The sequence below is a fragment of the Aquila chrysaetos genome, chromosome 18 (genome assembly GCF_900496995.4).
Source record: "Aquila chrysaetos chrysaetos chromosome 18, bAquChr1.4, whole genome shotgun sequence".
Classification (NCBI taxonomy): Eukaryota; Metazoa; Chordata; class Aves; order Accipitriformes; family Accipitridae; genus Aquila; species Aquila chrysaetos.
The window spans coordinates 11,753,316-11,775,067 of NC_044021.1; the positions used below are offsets into that span (position 1 = coordinate 11,753,316).

Sequence of the window (21,752 nt, forward strand, 5' to 3'; positions counted from 1 at the left end):
AGACTGTGTGCAGAAGGCTCTCGAAGGAATACTCTGCAAATACTCACTGAGCTCCTGACCTGCCATTGCCAAAAAAAAAAGAAAAAAAAAAAAAAAAAAAAAGGGAACTAGAGGAAGTTCGAAGAAGAGCAATCAGAAAGATCTGCAGGCTGCAAAAACTCAACTGTGTAGAAAGTCTAAAATGGCTAGATAATGTCAGTGGTACCTAAGTGGCTTTTCTGGGCGATTTGCTTGAGTTCACAAACATATGGAAAGCAGAATCCAGCCTCTTTACACTGCTTTGGCTTTTGTAGGTATCATAGAGAGTCCCTAAAAGCCCAGTGTTGTGCTGAAGAAGGACTCTGCCAATGCAGTGACTGTAGGGAATACCTTGAAGGCTTCCTTAGGGAGCCCAGCACCAGTTTCAGGGATAACAGCCAAGCTGTGGAGATGGTGCTGCAGCACAGTAGAAATTACAGTACAAGCAGCAAGATTGTTACCTGAACTTCTGGTGCTCAGGGTACTTAAATTATACTAAAAGCCTTGAAACGGTCCAGAAGCAGGAGGACACAAAGGTGGCTTAGAGCCAGCACAGCCCCGTCCTTAAGACATACAGCAAGCAGAAATTGTGAGAGGTGGGTAGGAGGAAGGGAAGAAAAAGGGAAAAAAAAAAAAAAGATGAGTTGATTGACTAGCAGAGGAAAAAAAAAAAAACATCATAAAGGTCAAAGCTAAGACTGTAGATGTGAGAGGCAAATGGCAGAAAGCTTCACTTCTTGCAACATTTGCCATGAATCTTAAGGGGACACCGTGCAGCTGAATCGGAGCGGACTCTTGTCAGGTAAATAATAAACTGGCAGGCAATTTCCATCTTGTCATTTAATATTTAGATTAAAAGACCTAAAGCCTTATTTCAGGCTAGACTTGGGTGCGGGGGAGGCTGTACAACATGCGTGGGTGCAGAGGGGCTCCACGAGTCCTACGGCAAGAGCCGAGATTTCAGTTCATTTTGCATTAAGATTAGTCATAACCCCGGGGGGGGGGGGGGGGAGCCCTCTGGGAAGAGGTGGCCCGAGCAAAGGCAGGCACCTGGAAAATCCTCCTCCGCTCCTTCCCATTCACACACAAACCGCCGCATGTGATCACCCCCCCAAAGTGTCATCTCCATTAATAATTCACCGAAATTCTTGATTCATCAAGTCCAGGAAGTTCCCGGGAAGTGTGGGAAAAGACCAGTCGAGCATCTCTGGTGTCAACAGAAGGACTTAAAAACCGGCTCCGAGGCTGAGAAGCCGCACGGCACAAACACACAGTTCACAACAGAGGAGCGTGCCTCTCCCTCCTCTTCATCCCCCCCCCCCCCCCCCCGATTTTATTCTGCTTTTACTATCAGTACCAAACGATTAGGAAGAAGCTGGCAGCTCTCCACCTCCAGCACGGAGCGGCTCTCGGGGGGAAGGGGGGGCTCCTTAGCACAGCCCTCCCCCTCTGCCCTCCCACCGCATTCACTTGCAAATCCCTGCCCGCCCGGAGGAGCCCGCTCCGCGCCCGCGCCCGCTCCGCGCCTCTCCGCGCCCCCGGTGCGGCAGCTCCGGCAGCCGCAGCGCCGGCGCCAGGACCGCCTGTGTGTGCGAGGGGGGGGGAAAGAGTGTGTGTGTGTGTGTGTGTGTGAGTGAGTGTGAGTCTGCCAGGGCGGCAAGCAGGGAGGGAGGAGTTTGGCTTTTTTTTTTTTTTTTAATCCCCTTTCCCTCCCCCCCCCTTTTTTTTTTTTTTTTTTTATTAATCAGGAGCACTGAATGGAAACCAATCAGATAGAGAGCCCCCTCGGCTTGGGCTGCCTGCATGCTGGAGTTAAAAAGTGCTGCCGGCCGAGCGGGAGCCCCAGTGCGAGGCGGGGAGGCTGAGCGGCGGGGCCGAGGAAGGGGCCGGGGAGCCGGGGAAGAGCCGCCGCGCCGGGCGAGGCTCGGCCCCGTCGTGCCTGCTTTGCCGGTAAGGAGATGCGGCTTTGCACTTCTTTAGGAGCAAGTTTCAACTGTCACCAGGCAGCTGCCTTCTTCCCTTCTTTTTCTTTTTTTTTTTCTTTTTTTTTTTTTTTTCCTTTCTTTATTCCGCGCTTATCGGGAATGCTAATTAAGGCGGGGGGCAGGGCGGGGGGGGGGGGGCAAGCACTTTATTTTTCAAAGTTGGCAGCTGTGTTGAGGAGGGCTCTGCACCCCACCGCCGCGCCGGGGGGTCCCGTCATCCCCCCCCCCCCGGCTCCGGGGCGTGCGGGGACCGCGTTCGCTGTCGTTTTAAGTGAGGCGAAGGGATGCGGCGTTTTCCTGGGAATTGTTATCGCCAGCAAGACACTTGGGTCGAGGGGAGGTGGTGAGAGCGGGAGGAGGGTCGTGGGGTTTTGGAAGGGAATAAGAATCTAATCATAACAACGACAACAACAGGAACAACAGGAGAAACGTGATGAATGACTAGCAAATAATAAGAATAATAAAAAAAATCCATCTCGGTTTCTTGACGCTGCCTAGTTGCTGTGAAATGGATACAGGGCAAAACCCTTCGGATCACGAGCAAAATCAGAGGCAAAGTGCAGACCTGAATGTAGAGCACGGTTGAAATGAGGTGCTCCCTCAGCGAAAAGAAGGGGGCAGAGGGGGCAGGTCTGGGGACGTTACAGGAATTGACAAATGTGAAATCTTTTATTTGATAAAGGAACGGGTTTGGGAGTGATGGAGGTGGTAGAAGAAAGGGGGTAGGCGTACAGGCATTTTACAGGAGAGAAGTTGGATAATTGCAGAAAGAAAGCGCTGAATTTGGCTATGTTGTAAATGTTTCTAAGGAGCTGGTAACATACTTTGTATGTCAGATAGATTGAACTATTTATATATTCACATGTATATAACACCTACATGCACACACAGGGAAACCGATACACAGTATGTATACTATATATATGTGTTCTTATGCAAAAGGTTGAGTCAAGAGATAAGCAATAGCAGTAGAGGTCAGTGGCTGTGGAAAGAAGTCTTGTCACTGCTGCAATAAAATCCATATTTTATGGAGAGTTAAATGCAGTACTTTGTAAGTGCAAGTGGATGGTCACCTAAGTAACTCCTGATGACATTCAAGGATCAAGAAGTTTAATGACTGAAATTACTCCCAGCACGATGGCACAGCTGCTACTTTTATACAAATCGAGAGGATGGGGCACCTTTTTCCTTGTACTTGTGTATGGTGTGGGATTTTAAAGTTCTGTTAGCACTGCGTGGGAGATGGTGTAGAAAAATTACTTACAGAGTGTAAGGTCAGTCCTTTCTCCAAATTTACCGTTCTTCTAGCACAGCTGGAACAGAGAGTACAGTTGTTCCCGTCTATTCAGGACTCTGTGAGGATGGCACATGCATCCTACATGTGTACTTTGTGAGCTATGTGCATGAGCATATGCGCAAGGAGAACACTACAATCAAGAGCAAGGTTATTTCCATTCCCTTTTGTCATAGGACCATATGTAATAGCACCCTGGAAAGAACATAATTCCAAGGGAATAAAATTGCTTGAACGTGCAGACCTCTTTGGTTTTAATCAAAATAGACATAACTCTCCCAGTCAAGATAAAGGCTTATCTCATGTATTTGCTGGGCTGAAATATCTATTATGCAGTCAGTTCTGTGCAAAAGTGCTTGCATATTACTTAAAGCATTCCATAAAAATGATTAACATCTGTTCCTAAGCAATATAATGCAATGGGTAATGGTGCATCCCTATTAATTTCTTTTTTTCTAATTCCTGTTTAAAGGCAATAAGTTTGCATGTCACAGGAAAGTCGGGTAGGGCTTGGAGGCTTGTGATCAAGATCAAGTAGATTCCTTTATCACGGATATATACAGTTTTAAAGGCCTGGCAGCAATGACACAATTGGATAGCTCCTTTAAACAGCCCAAACATGCTAATAAAGACTGCAGGGCTGAATCCTTTTCCTCTCTTCTCAGATGTTATCTGACACAGCACCGTTAAATATATAATCTCATATGCTTCTGGCTTTCAGCTGTACTGTAATCTTTCTGGACATGTTTCTAGTGGCTTGCAGTTGACTTTTGAGCTGGGGCTGGGGCGGGGGGGGGGGGGGGGGGGGCGGGAAGGAAAGCAGCCAGTCTTTTCAGAATAATGTAATCAGAGGCAGCAATTTTTTTTTTTTTTTTTTTTTTTTTCAGGGAAAATGGCATTGATTCAGTCCTGTTGTAGTTCTCTGCAATTATCCTTTGCAGCCATTTAAGGAACTGGGGTCCCCATAGGGACTTATTAGTCCCTCTAGGTATTTCAGTTTTCACACCAGTTCACAACTCTTGCATATCTCCATGCCAGCACTCCAAAGATTACATTTATAGACATGGTCATTCTTTTCTAACCAAGTTGTTCAGCTGGAAATATGCATCTTAACTTCTGACTCTTCCCTCCCTCCCTTGCACAGCTCTCCCATGCAGACGGTAACCTACCGCTCAAGGCAGCCTTCCCTTTCATAAAGTTTGCTTTTTGCCATCTGCTGTTTCAATAATATTTAGTTGAGAGACTTCCTTGAAAGCAAAACACACAGGTTAAAAAATGTTGTGGGGGTTTTTTTTTTCCCCTCCTTTCTGCTGAAGATCTCGAAACTAATGCAAACTTGATAGAAGTTATGAACGTGCGTGTGCTCTCACCAGCTGAGATCCTACCAGAGCACCTTCTCTCTGCGAGCGACCCTCTCCTCAAGGGCACACTGCGTTCCTCGCGCCGGGATCCTCCCTCCAGTCCACCCTACCCTCAGGTCTGCTGCATCATTTTTGCTTTGACTGAAGATTTCTGCACACCGATCTGCTGCTTGTTAATAGACTCTGGCAGTATTTCAGGGCTTGGAAGGAATCGCTCTTGGGTTTTCCAGTGGATGCCTGTGTGCTGTGTAGTGGTCAAGCAGACCTGGAGGGCATTGACATTTATCTGTTGTTAAATGAAATGGTGGTCTCCGTCGCTTGCTTACCTGAACTTTTTAGTGTGCCGTCTGTTCTTCGTTGACTACTTTTAAACTATGTTCACTTGCTAGTGCAATCTTGTAGCATTATGGCTCAAGATGGGCAGGAAATTGCTTATGGATCTCCTTGGAAATGGTGGCTAATTACTAAAATGAAAGGTAGCTGAAATCTATAAAAATGAGTGGGTAGAATCCGTTGGAAACAGCAGGCCCCACTGTGATGGTGCCTCATCGTGCATAATGGTTGCAATTCCTCTAGTGGCTCTGCTGCAATTATACCAGAATAAAGTAGAATTGGTTTTCAGTATCTTTTGATTATCATAAGCGTGCGGGAAATGCCATGGAGGGGCTGTGCCTTGGAAGCTGGGTGTTAGGGAGACTTCTTCGTTAACCCCTTGAAGACCTAGTTAGCTGCATGCAGTAACTGTTCCGATCTCTTCCAAGTCTTTGTGTCATTTGGGGTTTGCTTCCATTTCCTTTTCTTTTTTCTAAAATAATTACTTGGATTCACAACTTTCAGAAACAGGGCTGATAAACTTAGTTGTGATTATCCCGACTGACATGTAGGGCCAAACTCAGGACCTTTTCAACATAAATCTTTAAAGGGAGTCCCCCATCCTGCACGTGAAGTGAACGGCTCTGTGTGCCACCGAACCCGATCTCTTCTGCTGACTCTCTGCAGGATTCAACTTGCAGTATAAACACGGCTCTCAAGTTTAAATGTGTTCTGGTTGAGATAAAAATCCAGCAGCAGCTGGTTTGCTCATGCTGCTTGCTTAGTCATGGCAGCCCTTTCCAAGGGCTCTGGAGAAACTGGGCTCTGTGAGGAGAGAGGTGTTATGGCATCTCACCTTGTCTCATTTGGGATGGGGAGAGAGGAGATGTAGAGGGAATGTTTAGTGCGGTTAAATCCAGCTGTTATCTGTCTTTATTGCTTAACAAAAGGTATAGGGCAGATTATTAGTCCCTGCCTGAGTTTTAAAAACACCCTTGAAGAATGCATAATTAATGCAAAACATCAGCAGAAAAAGTCATCGTCTCTGGGTTGTGTTGTGAGTGATGCTGCAGTGGAACCAGGTGGAGGAAGTGCTGGATAAAAGCATTTTTAAAGTTTGAGTTTGATTACTTCTCTTCACATCCATTTGGGGTTTTCTTGCTGTAAATCTCAGTCTAAGAGCTTCTCTCTCATCCTTCCCCAATGACTGGCCGATATCTGTTGGAGTCCATCCAGCCTCAGGTTCCTAAGCTTCTCCAGGGCACTGCTGTGTGTCCTAATCCTGATCACCCATCAGCGGTTTCCCCTCCCTATTTTGGGCAGCCTTATCCCTCCTTGCACCCGTGACCATCTCCTGTATTTACTCCAGGTGTGGCTGGTTGCCAACATTGTCTTCCACCTTTTTTATTTTCCTGGCTGTGCACTTGGCACCGAAAGGCCCAAACAAATACTGTGAATATTTGTATTTATGCTTTTGTTTGTTTGTTAACAGGAGCATTCCCAGAAGAAACTAGGATAAGTGTAGTTTAGGACTACTTAGAGTGGTGTGAATTAATGTTACTGGTTGGTACATCCAGTCTCGTGGAGCTGCCCACTCCTCCGAGTATTTTCCTCTTTCAGAATAAACCAGAAAAGACAGTTTTGCTGCAGCTGCAACCCCGTAGCAGCGGCAAGGAGCAATACTGATGGGGAAGGGAAACTGCGTCTTTCTGGTGAGTGGAGCCTGCGGGCCCTGCCAGGATGGAAAAGGCACGTCTGGCATGGTGTCCTTCATGAGTTATGGTGTTGGGCCTTCAGCAAGAAGCTTTAAGCAAAGAAGTGATTGCTTAACTGTGACGGTGCCAGAGCACTTGGTAGCACTGTGCTGAAACCATCCAAGATTACACTGATACTGCATTATCTTTCTTCACACCCAGCCACAAGACAGCCTCTCCATACTCTCTTCTTCGCCAAGCACACAGACAAAAGAGCATATACATTTCCATCTGGTCGCGTTCAGGAACAGTGCCAGCCTTGCTATGTTTTAAGTAACCTGTTCAATAATGGCTTTATTCTGGTGGTGTGGGCAAATATTCTACGGATTAATTAGCCTGTTTTGTCAGGATATACATATGTATTTATATATAGTCAGAAAGTGCTTAATTCTAACCAGAATGTGACTCTTAGATTTGATTTGCAACATAAATACCCATCGTAACCCCTCAGCCCTTCCCTAGTGACACACCGCAACGCACAGAAGAGAGCACTTTATGAATGAGATCAGTCCTGTACTATCTGGGTACCTTAATTCCTCTCAGCTAAACTAATTCCATTATCTTGCTGTAATGTTTACAGCTGCCTGCGAGATAATAGGCAGTGTATCTTTTCAGCATTCCCTCTTCTGCATCTAATCGCAGAGCCAGAGCAGGAGGACCTAGGAGAAGGGTCAGCAGGAATTGAAAATTAGCACAGAAATTAAACCCTAGTCGAGTTTCCGCAGGTACTGCAGGTGCGTGCTCATCTGGGTGTAAGGCAGAGCCACCTACTCCCTAACTGCTGCGTTTCAATTGTCAGTTAATAGCTTCTATAAGCACAAAGCCTGCTTAATCAACACGATCATTAGCATGTAGCTCTGCTTTGGTGTGAAGGGTAAGACCAAACTCAAAGAAAATAGTTGCCTCTGATGGTAACTCCGCTTTGCGTTCTCAAAGGCCGTGGGGATCCAGACCTGTCCTGCGTGTGAGGTGGTGGGAGAACCACGCGTGCCCGTGCGTCCCAACCCGGGTGCTGACACTATGCAGCATGGTGGCCAACCTCCGTAGTGACGCTCTCACCTGAGGGAAAGCCCTCTCGCTTAGAAAGATACCCATGTGTCCTCCTCCCTCAGGCCCGCCAAGTTCCAATACATTAACAAAAATAATTAAAAGCACGGTTGCTTTTAGTTTTGCCCTAAGCGTTCCAGGTGAAATCTGTTTCCTCACTGAATTGATTCTCTTTGAGTGCCTGGTGGTTTGTGACTTTAGGGTGTCATTACTCTGGCAATCATTATTTGACAAAAACATCTTCATGGACAAAAAGAAAACGAAATAGCTTATAGTAGCCGGACAAAAAAAAAAAAAATAACGCTATCATTGTGAGATGCTCTGTGGACATTTGGGAGTCTTGCTTCAAGTAAGGGACAAGGCATAGCTGATCGACATGGGGCCTTCACTCAAAAGCTGTTCAAGTATTCCACAATGTCTAAAAATTATGTCTTCACCACACGGCCCCCGTTCGAGACTGGCCTGTATAATTGGCCTTGTTTTACAGCAGGGGGAAGTGAGTCACATCGGAGGTGAGCAACTCGCCGAAGGTCACACAAGGAGGCCGTAGCACAGCAGGGATGCTGAACCAGGATCTTACGGCAAGTACAGCGTACAGTCAACCCTCTTGGCTCTCTGCTGCTCACTTGAGTTGTTGGAGCTGATCAAAGAATGGATGGGGAAAAAAATCAGATTTGGGTCTCTTTTTTTTCATCCAAAAGAAAGCCAATTATTTTTCTCAAGGACTCCTTGCAGCCGCTTTGACACTCTCTCCCCAAAGGATTTTCTGGATGTTTTTTCTTGTTTGTTCAGCCGAGTTCTGCATGGAGGGGAGGGGGGAGGCTGGGTAGCTCCAGAGCAGTCTGGGACAAGACTGAATATCTTATTCCCGGGAGAAAGTAATCTGAGCTGTCCCCAAGCAAGGTGGCGACGACCTTCCTCTCTGCATTGGCCCGGTTGGACCGGCCACAGAGTTTCTTTACCATTCCCTGCCTCGTCCATTCCCACTTACTTATGCCTGTTGGGGAGAAGGGGATAAAAAAGTCTCATAAAAGGCTGTCTCTTGTGCACGCTGCTGCCCGTGGTTTGGGGCAGCTAGAGGTCACACCACACTCTCTCTTGTTCACGTCCATGCCTGTATGAATGCATTTCAAAGCACCCCTGCTTTGTAAACATCTAAGGAGTAGTATTCCTAGTGCATAGATATGAAGGTGAGTCAAAGGGAAGTCACTTGAATAAGGACATGGCGTAGACCAATACCCCTGGCATGGGTATTGATCCTAGTATAAATGAATAGAGGGAAAGTAGAAAAAGACACATAAGAAAGACACATTAAATTTCCAAGTTATATGGAATGTTTAGATCCAATAGTACCAGGTTCTGAGCTGCGTGCCACCTACTAATGCTCTTGGAGCTGGCCTCACAGCTGATGGACCACTACAAGGATTCAAGAGAGCCTATTTCCTCATTTTCACAGTGCAAAGAGTGCTCTGGCAGATCACAGAGCAGGAATATATAGAGTTAGAGGGAGCAAATTCCTTTTGTGAAATTGGTGCTCAATTTAGCTGTCACTGCTGAAAGGGAAAAAGATGCAGAAGCAACTTTTAAGTCCACCAGCCACATCCCTTTAAGCAATTCATGCTGTGCCAACCGGTTTTATAAAACTCTGTATTTCATCTAAACTCCATTTAAGTCTAAATAATATGAATGCCCTGCTATAGTATTTCCCTTCTCACTGCTGATAATTACCAAGTTATTTTCGCTATAAACAAAGCAGTGTTCTTCTCTCTCTGTGTCTTATCGTACCTGGTCCCAGAGCAGTTTACTTTTAAACATACCAATAAACTGCACTGAGGTCCACAAGACTGTTTGAATACTTAGGGGCCTTCCTGGATCAAGATGGCAGGATCTTGTTATGAAGTGTTTACAACTTTGCAATTATTTCCATGGTGACCAAACCGTGACCTCCAAAAATTTGTATACTTGGTCTCCCTAAATAATAGACAAGGAAAAGTGGGGATAGGAAAAAACCTGTGTAAGGAATGATCATCTTTTCCCATTGAAGTCCCTTCAGCAAAATAGCCCTGGCTCATTTGTACAGCATGGGGGTGGATTCTTCGCTGTCCTTCTGCTCCCATCAGCAGCTGGGGGCAGTTGCAGCGGGGATCCAGAGGACAGGACTGAGATTGTCGCTTGCTGGCTGGGTCTGCTGGAACATAGCAGGAGCAGCTTTCCTTTGTGCAAGTGTCACTGTGCGTTACATCTCTCAAGCCAATTCTTAGCTCAGATTCTTCCTTCTGGTGCCTGTGTCTTCAGGTCATCTGCACTTAAGAGAAAGCAGTGCATAAGCATCTGAGGAAAAAAGCTGGCCCAGTGTATCTTATTTGTTGATATTTACAGCCATCAGCACAATTCTGCAGACAATCTAATCTCAAGCAGCTTTGAAATTCAGTGCTTTTCAGAGCAGTGTTTCCCATCAGAAACAGAAGTGTGCACTCTGATTTGTAGAAAGGGTTTCTCTTCCTCTTGGGGGAAAAAAAAACCACAAACCAACACAAAAACTGGCTCCCGCTTTCTCAGCACAGAATTTATATTGTTATTAAATGAAATGTATTATCATATTGTAACATGTTAGGGTGTCTTTTGCAGGATTTCTGAAGTGGCTCCTCATTAATCTACCGTAATTCATCTGTCAGATATCTCAAAGCTACTTGATATCACAGTTACTCTAAGCTATGACAGAGTTTTCCTTAGCAACAGGTTGAAATTTCAACCAGGCTGGTAAATGTGAGGTCAGAAGCTGGTTGCTGCAAATCTAGGAGGTTAAAATACACTGCACATCCTTGTTTCCTGTTGCAATACAATCCTGAGTCCTGGATGAGGAAAAATAAATACTGGGGTTGCTCAGGAACAAACAGGTTTTGTCCTCTTGGAATGGCTCATTTACTATGAAGTGTATTTTCTGTTTATTACAGAGGTATTTATGTTTGGTCAGACTGGCATTAGAACCAGCCTTCATGTGATGCGGGCACCTCGGGTGCAGATTTCGTTTCGAGCCCTGATCCGAGCTAGTATCTGTTACGTCTCCGAGGCTGTGGGTGGGTCACTGCTGGAGCAGTGCTGCTGCCTGGGGGGGACGGGGACGGGGACGGGGGGTTAGCAACAGCCATCCTGACGTGGTCAGGCGTCCCAGCCCCAGGAGGCAGCCGGAGAACTTGCTTCTTATACACACTACTGATGGTAGTGCAGGACTCACGGTTATCCCAGCTTTATTTACGGGATGTGTTGTATAAAGGGTGACGAGGACGTGTTTTCAGGCACCACTCACTTCTCTACGTTTTCCTTCCCTTGTATATTTCTCTTCTTCGATTGGACCGTTTCATGCTCATCTGTCGTTTTATAAGATACCCATCCTTTGCCCAGCTCTGTGCATGTTAGAATCATAGAGTCGTTTGGGTTGGAAAAGACCTTTAAGACCATCGAGTCCCACCGTTAACGTGACACTGCCGAGTCCACCACTAAACCATGTCCCTAAGCACCCCGTTGCCTGTGGGAAGACAAGACGCGCCAGGAAGCCGAAAGTTCAGTCGAGATCAGTGTGTTGGAAGTAGGTCTTTGTCCTCACACCGTGCGTCACGGGGCTGGATGAGCTCGTTCTGCACTTGCTGTTTTACCGTTGACTGCGACAGTCTGAACAGAGCAAAGGGACCGAGCAGGATTCAGCTGCAAGCTGGGATAGGATGAATTATTGTAAATAACTGAGCTGAGCCATTAGAAATAAGTTGCTAATGTAAGCAAGATTAACTTGATGTGCTGCCTGAAATGAGATATTAGAGATGATAGGGGAGAGAGAGAAAACTTTTCATTTAGATGGAAACAGGACTGATTAATTAAGCAGTAACGAACAAGGAACCTTGCCTTGAATTGATATGAGGCTTGCAGAGCTAATTTAACACAAAGTACAGCTCCCAATTTGTTATTAAATTAAAATGGCTTTTAAAATTGTTTACATTTTTTTTTTCTTATCTGCTTCTGTGTGGCAAAATGATTATTCTGGCTAGTTAGAGAAACCAATCGGAGCAACCGAAAGTGTAAGTTGAAGGGGGGAAAGATTGTCCTGTTGTGTAATTAAGAAATATACACTAATATCCATGACATCATGAATAAGCACTTCAAAGTAGTAAGTGTGCTCTGTTTTGCATATTAAACTAAACAATTAGCATCCTAACATGCTGCTCTGGACATACAGTGAAAAGGCATTGCACTTAAGGAAATGACTGCCGCTTATTTTTTCAGTCTAGAGTTCTTCTCACCTGACTGACAAATACTATTAAGGAATAATAAGGAAGAAACATTTCTCCTTTTTCTTCCTTTTTCCCTTTTCTTACCATTTTGAAAGCAGTTTTATTTTGGTAGACTTTGTGATTGCCCCGTACAAGGGAACTTTTGCTACCCCCATCAAAATATATGATGGAAATGTGAGACGTAGTGTATGATAGACAAATCCTATGGAACAACAGGGAAAATAACCTTGTAGCGACATTGCTTTTTTAGCCTCAAACAAGTTTTACTCTTGACAGGAATGATTCTATGTAATTTATTGTAGGATAGCTCAACAGTAGCAATTTGTCATGCATTGTGATGTAATTTGATGGGTTCATTTCTTAAATGAATTATGGATTATGGATTACCTCTGTATATCAACAACAGAGCTGTATCTTTTATGTAAATATTCCCTCAACTTTTCCTTCCTCTTCCAATCCATTTTCCGTCATACAGAGATGACTTTTCTTCCATCTAATCTTTCTACTAATAAGGTGTTTAATAATTTAGCAGCCTAAAAAATGAGCATATTTCAAAGGAGTTGGTATCAATGGTAGTGTAAGAGCCTCAGGCTACAAAAATGTGGATGAGGCTACCAAAGTTTTAGAGTCAGGATCCCAACTGTCTTTCTGCTTCAGGCAGCTATTTTATTAAAGTTGGTATTAAACAACACCGCCTAAGGTCTGATTAACAATTTATGACTTCCTAAGAAGGATTAGCAGAAGCCTATCATTTTTATATTTAAATCTTAATTTGCATCTAAGAGAAACCATACCCAGGTTTATATTTTCATTATTTATTATTTTTGTTATTACTGCTGCTGCCTCTAAAACACTGCTTATGTGAACATTGCAGGGACCAGTTTGTTGTAGTGATCTTTTAGTACCTCATCCCCCCACACGTGTCAGAGGGAAAACTGGTCTCTTGTATCATGCGATGGGCTTGATCCTGCAAAATGACGGCTTTTGTCTCTTGCTGGGCTCATTTGCTTTTCACTGTCCCTGAAGTCCATTGGGATGGAGGGTGAGCGGCACTTGGCGGAGGCAGGCTGAGATCTGCAAGCCCAGGAGCTGAACGTTGTCCAGCTAACATTACTATAGAGAATGAAATCCAGCTGTACATGACCAAGGCTTGCTTGATGTACCTTCCAGAGAGGAATTTTCCTTTGACATTTACTTTGTGCCACTAGTTGCATGTCTGTCTCAGTGATGTTTTTCTATAAGCCTCCCAGCTCTCCTTATTAGGTTACTGCTGGGCAGCCTCTGCTAGGAGAGGAGGCAGAGGGTGATCCTGCTGCTATATTCTGGGAAGCAACGGAGCAGGAGCTGTTGTTTTTTGCTAATACAGAGGCAGCCCAGGAAGGAACATGCTGCCAGGTGGGAAGGGGGTGAGGAGTAGATACCAGTAAATCTGCTGGCCAAACTTTGCTCACTCTCCTGAATATAAAATCAGGTCAAAGATGTGCAGCTTAGTGGAACATAGTGGAATTTATTCCACTTCTGGCAAATCTAATTTTTTTTTTTTTAAACTTGTTAATGTTAAAGTAGAAAATAATAACAATGGTGTGTTCTGTTATCTATTTTCAAATTGATCTAATGCCCCCCCTTGACTTTGTCTTCTTCAAGTTCAGCTGCTTCAGAAAATTGTATGGCATATTTTCTTTTTTTTCCCCTGTGTATTTCCATTTCTGATACTCTTCAGTGGATTTAACACTCATTTCACCAAGGGTTGGATGTGGTGGTTGTAGCCTGTAGAGCTAAGGGAAAAGATTGTCAGCTAGGGGCTATGAGCTCCGCTGGCTCACAGCAAGGGAGACGTTATTTTTGTCTTGAGCGTCTCTAGTCAGTAAGACACTAAAAAGCTCAAAAGAAATGCCGATATTTGAGCATCTTCATTGCTTTATTTGAACTCTCAACATCTCCATGGCTTTTCTTTTAATCAATAGCTTAGTTTTTGTCTTGGACTCGAGGGCTTTAAGTTCTAAAACACTAGAGCCATAATCTGAAAACTGCTGGTTCTTCAAAGCAAAAATGAGCATTAACACGTTCAGAGGAAGATTTCTCATTTCCCTGGCTTTTCAGGATGTGATAAACTGAATTTTAGTTTCAGGGCTGCATTCACATTTCAAGGATCTGCTGTTAGAGGGACTCTGAGAACCGCAATCAGAGTATTTTCTTGTGGCACTTGCATTCGGCATGTGCTTGTGGGCCATTACTGTCAGTGGGATTTAAGCAAATGCTCAAAAGATTGTGCTGAATCAGGGACTGAGCAGTACCTGCAAGGAATAAGGCCCTTAGATTCAGGATTAGCAACATTCAAGGTTTCTATCTTATTCTTCAGTTCTGACTGAAATTTTATCTAGTCGCATTCTCAGTCAAAAGAGGACAAATGAATATTATTCCATTGACTTCCAGGGAGCTGTAATGATAAACATGAGCTGAAAAACTGGACCAAGCAAGCAGAAGAAAATGCATGAATAAATTATCAACAGTGGACTTGCCCAGGAACGGAGAGCAGTCAGCTCCCCCCACTCTCTCCTCACTCTCCCGTTAAAAAATCCTCAGCCATGTAGCCAGAGAGCAGGAGTGATATCATGGGACTTCTGTGGCCAGTGACACAGCAAACAACAGCACGAGCAAATAGTTCATACTTAATCTGTGTGATGAATTATTTATCCAAACTATTCTGCAGCAACATATTATTATTTATTTGTATGACATTGGTGCCCACAGGTCCTAATTGCATGAAGTGATGCTCTAACCTAATAGAGTCCCAGCTGGCAAATAAGTTCAGAGAAATCAGTCTTGGCTGCAGGATTATTTGACCAAAATGTGGCTAACTTCACAGGAAATTATATTAGAACAGAGTGGTTAAGTGAGTTCCACCCTGTAATAGATGTGTAAGTTAAGCATGTCAGCTATGCTTTTGTCCAATTAAAGCATACTTATTAAAAAAAAAAAAAAATAGCTGAATGCCTACTATATTATGATTCATTCTGTAACCACTGGAATGATTTTAAAGTCTTCTGTGTACAGAATTTTCAGGGGAGGTCAATGTGACTTTCACTCCCAACGATGGCTTCTTGGTTCCCTTAAAAGAATCAGAAATTAAAAAAAAAAAAAAGTAGGTCTGACCGTAACGCATAAGAATATCTTATGTGGAGGAGCAACATGGTATCAGGCCTAACATAAGGATATCACAATTCTTTGATGAAAGTAAGAGAAAGAACTAGGAAATAAGAAGTGAGGTACAAAACAATCACTGGGAGCTCCTGGAGGTCAGTGGAGATCATAATATGTGCCTTCAGCGGTCTTCAGGATAAATTCTGCCCTCAGTGTCACACATCTTTCCACTGTATTTGTGGGTAGGACTGTTGCCAGGAAAATGGCCACCTCTTTGCTTTGTTTTTCATTTTATTCCTATTCTGTGGCTGCACAGTCTGAACTGGGCACTAACTAGTGCCTAGTTATCTATAAGCCGTTCAGCCTCGGTCAGTAGGTATTTTAGGTTATCCCAGGTTGCTTTCTGCAGCAAGGATGACAGAGTTTTGTGAGAAATGTTGGCTTTGTTCCACACAAGTCTGCAGCAGCATGCCAGAGTTTGCAGATACGGACATGGTGTATGCATCAAAAGAACTGCTAGATGGAAAAAAATCTGTCAACACCTGGTTCGTGCACATCTCTCAACCTCTACTTTTGGATGCTCATTACTAATTGAGTTCCATCACACATCAATGCACTAAGATTTTCTCATGTGGACATCATTTCCAGGAGAACATGTGGATATCAGCTTGCAGCAGAGTGTCAGCTGGCCTGAATCCAGCCGTAAAGCCAAATACCTTCACACGATGAAGGTGTTTGGAGACTGAACTGAGGTCCACGTTGTGCAAGTGGCATCACCTTGACATGACTGAATGAGGGAAATGCATGAAATTGTGATCTCTTAACATCTGCTCCTGCCTTATTTTCTGAATCTCTTCAGAACGAGCAGACACCTAGCCCTGCATCCACACACCCCAGCTTTAAATGGGTTACTGGTACCCATCTCGGCACTTCGTGGCTCAAGTCTTTCTGCTGCTTCAACCCAGCTCTGAAATGTGTCCCTCCAGGTTAGCTTGCATAAACATAAAGCCCCAAATTAGCATTGCAAGCAGCCATTGCCCTCAAAAACCAGTAGTTTTTCTGTGCTCTGTGCATATTTGCCATCTGCTAATGCATTAAAAAAAGAAAAAGAAAAAAGAAAAAAAAAGAATCTGGGCCAAGTCTTTAACTGGAGTAAATCCATGTGTAACTCTACTAACTTTAAGGAACTGTCATCGCCTTTACCAGCTGATGAACAGGCCTCTGCGACTGCAAAGCAGAGGATGCTTTAGAGCATTTGGGCTATGCATCGTTTCTGCCTGACTGAAAGGATACCAAAAGGAGGGAGTATGTTTTCACAAAGGGAGGGAGGATGTTTTCAGGGAGGCAGCCTTCCGCTGGTTGTCCGCTCTGCAGAACGGGGTGTATACCGACACACTGCAATCCGCCTGCACTTCTGGCTGCTTGGCTCTAGGCACAATTCACATACCCTGTAATATAAAGACGCAGGTTTGCTTTCTCAGCTCTAACTCTTCCCATGCAAAGTCAGAAGCGTGGACACTGTGCCAAAAATAGGAAGCTGAACCCTAGCTCCTGCACAAATGATCTCTTTAAAAGCTATAAGCAAAGAGGGAAAAGGATGTGGGACCATCTCACATCAGAAAGGATATTTTTGTTGCCTGTGGGATTTTTCCTCTATCAGAAAAAAAAAAAACCAACAAACAAACCCCCCAAAACTTAAAAGATTAAAATAACAAGCCCTGTTCTTTTGGACACAGGAGTGAGCATTTTAACCTGACTCCTGCTCAGGATGAGTAGCATGTGACAGCCTGGCTTGTGCTACACCATTACTATTCAGGCCACTGGCACTGGAAAAAAGTACAGGACTGTCAAGGAAAATGTAGAATGGTGAGAATTTATAAAGAATATGATTATATTTTACTTCTAAAATTCTCTCTATTTTCAAAAAGAAAAAGAGAGACTCTTAGCATTTATCTTTTCCCCATACTACGGTGGATTGGTAAATGCCTCTGGGGGAGGGATATCTGGGAACAGGAAAGAACGCTCTCCAAAAGCTTTTAACTAACGCTGCTTGGACAAGGTAGTTCACTAAGCGTGTTTAAAAGGCCGCACAAGAGAAATTTTGCATCTTTACTTCATGGCTCACCCTCGCTCGCCTGTCTTTTTCAATAAACTATTACGCTGCCATTGAGAGCACCTGGCTTGCTGGCTGGTATCACACATCTTTCAGTATGTTGATACCAACATAGCTGGTATTCCTCAGGGGATTGGCAAGCAAATGGGTTTTTGAAAGCCCTCTACCTTCAAGGCCCCTACTCAAACCCCAGCTAGAACAGATGCCAGCAGTCGAAAGCACCATTAGTACCACCTAATGGCTCTTCAGAGGACTGTGTAAGCAAAACAAGTATGTGCATTCCCTTTCATACAGGAAAAAATAAATAGTAGAGGGTTGTATTAATAGCATCATCTGTTGAGAACCTCAGTGGCACTGGCTCATGAGCCAGTAGCAGAAGTGACATGGAGGACGGTGCTGCAAAATGAGCTCTAGGCTTCTTGTCGAGGTGGGCTGAAGAAACTCTCATTGCTGCTGTTTATCCATTATCTCTTCTGTGGACAAATAAAAACCTTCAGCCTCTGCAGCTGGCAGTGTCTACACTGCAGAAGCTTTGCATCAGTAGAGAGATTTAAAAGGAAAAAAAAAAAAAAAAAGCTCATTCCAAGGTAGCTGACTTGCCATGGAGGCAGGCACGGGAAGGATTCCTGAACTTTGGGGCCCCTGAGTTACTCAGAGAGCCTGTAGCCTGTGTTTTCTCATATCTGCAGAGAACTACAGACAGGGGAGTCTCTTATCTCAGGGTGGAATTCACTTTTCTCACACCCTAGTCATGCAGTGAAAGACCTGCAGTGAATATACCTAATGCATTTAGGCCACATTTTTAAATCTTAAAACTTTGACTTGCAACGTCTCCTGCGATGGCGAGGGAGCAGGGAAAGGGGGGACAAAAGACACTCACAGTTTTGCAACTACCCGTTAGAGACCAGTTTTTAAAAAGGAATTGCATAACTCAAGGTTTGAGTGTCAGTGCCCTTCCTTTCATGAGTAATCCTTACTCACGCTGAGTTCAAATTTTTTTAATAAAGTATGTTTTATCACTACCTTTTAAGGTCTTTATATGCCAGAGCAGATCATTTGCAAATTTGCAATGAAAAGATTTTTTCATGAAGCCGGTAGTGACTCACTTGAACAGGAGTTTGCAGACCTGGACGCTGGGGTTTGAAGATTCTCTGAGTATTCGTGCTTTGTAGACATGCACCTTAACAGAAGCACAGGCACGCAAAAAGAGACTATACGGCATGTATTCGTAAACAGAACAGATTTTGCCCTCACACAAATAGACGTATATGCATCTAAAATGCATATAGCTGTTTGTGCCATGTATACACCTTTTTCTTCCACTTAAATCTAAATCAGACCTAAAGCTCAGCCTTAAGTTTCAGTTCATCAGACAGGTAAATCAGTATTCTTCCAAGGGAAAAGCAAAGCAAAACCAATTGAAATTTATAACAACTGAGGACATGATCCTATTTTCTGTTATTTAGACTGTCTGGTCAAATGACAGGACCAACATTTGCTCTTATTTACATTGGATTATTGGTCTTCCCTCTCCACTGGAGATCCTGGCAACATTTTCAATGGACTTCTATGAGTTTGGGAGGTTGGGATTTTACTCGTAGATTTTAGTGCAATTATTCTCAGCTTATGTGACTAGTAGCAATGAATCAGGCCCTTATATTTTAGTATTTTGGTGGTGTTTATTTCATCTCAAAATCCACTGCATATGTCATTCCTTGTTGTCCACTCTTAGCATTTGTTTTCCTTAAAGCTCTGACCTATTATGGTAAAGATGTTATTATACAGGGATTATAATTATCACTAAAAAAGTAAAATTTCTAGCCCTTGCATATAAAGAAAGCCTTGAAAGCATGAAGTCTACTAAGGGGAAAAAATAGAATAATCTTAAGTTATTTTTAAGTCAGACCAACTTATGATTTATTTGGAGACTCCGGGTTGGCAATACAGTTAATTTAATTGCAATAATTTATTACTTCCTCACTAACTAGTAGCTTATTACATTACCAGCAAACTTACCTCTGAGCTTGCTGGAGCAAGGCAGATTTCAGGACTCCACCGCTCTGTTCCTGTGGTCTCACTGGCTCACCCGCGTACAATCTGGCCAAAGGCACGCAGATGCCTTGGTCACAAGTGGCTAAATAAGACAGAAATGTATCAAGTAAAGGTGAATGATAATGACTGTAACACTTAACACTCACATGTTCCTCCGTGTCCAAGTACTTCGCAAGCAGGAACTAATTACGATACATTCAGTAATAATGGTATGTTCAGAGAGATGCTAAATTATGTCCTTACTGTAATAAACTGCTGTGCTGGGATAGGAAATCACTAGATTACAAGCTAGAAGGAGGCAGCTTTAGGATAATCGCTCCGTAACCTCATGCACCCAGGTCCCTCATTGGAGACGGCACACATCTAGACTTCTGCGCAAACACCCGCTCTTTTTTCGGAAGAGGTTTATGCCTTGCCTCCAGTGCCTTTGCTTCAGCTGTATCGGTGCAAAGGAGCTGCAGGGCTACAGGCACATCTGCCTTTGTCTGTTTGTGGTAGGACACAGAAGAAGGGTTGGGAAAACACTTTTTAATGGCCACAGGTTTAAAGAAAGCTGACTAACCCCGAAAGCATTTTCAGTTACATACTGCAGAGCAAGAGAGGAAAAAAAATCCCCTCTTTGCTGCTCTGCTTATACTGCTGTAGCAGAGTCATCTTGTGTTTTCTCCTTGAAGTATGTGTTGTCACAAAAAATTAATTACTTGAGCAAAAAGAAATAGGATTGCAGGGAAAAAACCAAATTTGTAATGTTAACCTGATTATAGCTACAGGTAACAGAAAACCTCCTGCTTTATCTTATGGGAGAAAAGATAGCTTGTTTTAAATACTTACTCAAAAAAAAAATTCCCATTTTTTATGAGGTGTCTAGCAACAAAGGAAAGGAAAAAGCATCATCCATGGATTTTTGCATTTACTTATTTGTAGAAAAACTTTCAAGGGATAATTCACATTCCAATGTCGTCTTGTTTTTTAACTTCAGCCAATAATCCTTTTCAGGAATTAAGTCCGCTGCATGGAAGAGGTAGTGGCAGATGCTCACTAAAAGGCAACTAAATTGTGTGGGTTGTGCTTCCTCTCTGCTGAACTGACCTCTCTCCAGGCTCCGGGGGGCTGCCCTGGAGCTGCTCCTCAGGGATGCTAGGACGTGGTGATGCAATCACCGTTGCCCACCAGGGAATGATGAGGTCATTCTGGATGAGAAGGAATTATCAACTGACAAAGTTTTAGGCATTAAATGAACTTTGGAAATGAGCAGGATGTTCTGTTGACTTGGCCAAGCTCCCAAACAACTGAAGTTCATGGCATTTCTGAGCTTGCCCAGCACACAACATTGAAGGCAATTTTGCTTTTCCTTGTAAGGGATGGTGTATAGGTGACATTCCCTCTCCACGGGTGCTTCGGGCATGGAAGTTCTTAAAAAGTATACGGCCACTAAATGGCAGTGGTGGATACCCCAGTTACTGGCAATGTTCAGGGTTATGGAAGAACACCCCCCTGCCCAACCTTAGTTTCTTGACATTAAAAATTTATATTGAAATACCAGCCCTGTAAAATCCATTGATTACTTGTTCTAATGCAAGAGAGAAGGCATTTCTGAACCTCTTCAGTGTTTATAATATAGATTTAATGAAGGTGGGTGTTGCCAGTTTCATGGATGGTAGCAACTCAGGTTGTATTCTTTCTGCCCATCATTGCTAAAGTGACATGCGATGGCAGTTTCCCTACGCTAAGCTGGTGAACATCCTTCTCTCCTCTCAGCTTTCTAAAAATTAAGTGTAATTGAACTCCCGTGAACGTTAGCCTGCAGGTTACAAGACAGCCGAAATTCCAACTGGTGCTCATTTAAAGAGGTCATTATTCTTTTTAAATAAATAAAAAAGGAAAAAAGTCGGTCTTTATTGGCAAGAAGTATGATTACTTTTCTCTTCCACCTACTCTGTGTTCAGTAAATCCTCTAACTTCCGTGAATTCTAAAAGCAATTTTTAAAGGTATTACAGCACAGTTTTACAACAGATAACAGACGTGCTGAAAACTTATCCTTTTTTTTTTTTTTTGTGAAACCTTCCTAAAACAATATCTCTTTGACCTAAACTTTTGTGGTTAGCAAAGCACTAAAAACATGGAAGATACTAGATTATTGGCATAGTTAGCATAGCTGATGATCTATTTAACTAGAAGAAATAGTTAATTTTCTAAAATGCTGTTTTAAGAAAACAATAGCAAACAGAAGGTGTTTACACTCAGAAGACTAGGGTAATGCATTTATCATTAAAAAAAACAAAAACAAGACAGGGTCGAAAACAAACAAACAAACAAAAAATCCCCAGCTACCCAAATAGACTGTGGAAAAGGGGAATGATTAAAAAAATAAATCTCTGATCAAAAAAACAT

General features: G+C 43.4%; 1 protein-coding gene and 1 long non-coding RNA gene across 3 annotated transcripts in view; one reads left to right on the forward strand and one right to left on the reverse strand.

Annotated features, from left to right (window-relative positions):
* The first annotated feature begins 459 nt into the window (after positions 1 to 459).
* The window catches only part of LOC115353012 (cadherin-6), a 109,634-nt gene continuing 88,341 nt past the window's right edge, over positions 460 to 21,752 (forward strand). The window contains exons 1-2 of the mRNA XM_030041913.2: positions 460 to 820; positions 1,767 to 1,968. The gene's annotated coding sequence lies outside the window, so the exon portion shown is untranslated. The remainder of the gene's footprint in view (positions 821 to 1,766; positions 1,969 to 21,752) is intronic.
* Positions 13,765 to 19,633, reverse strand: LOC115353014. 2 transcript variants are annotated; one of them, XR_003927372.2, is made up of 3 exons: positions 19,507 to 19,633; positions 19,325 to 19,405; positions 13,765 to 14,348 (listed from the first exon to the last, which is right to left on the reverse strand). It is a non-coding gene; the product is annotated as an uncharacterized LOC115353014 (long non-coding RNA). The 2 variants fall into 2 exon arrangements; XR_003927373.2 differs by lacking the exon at positions 13,765 to 14,348 and adding an exon at positions 18,924 to 19,065.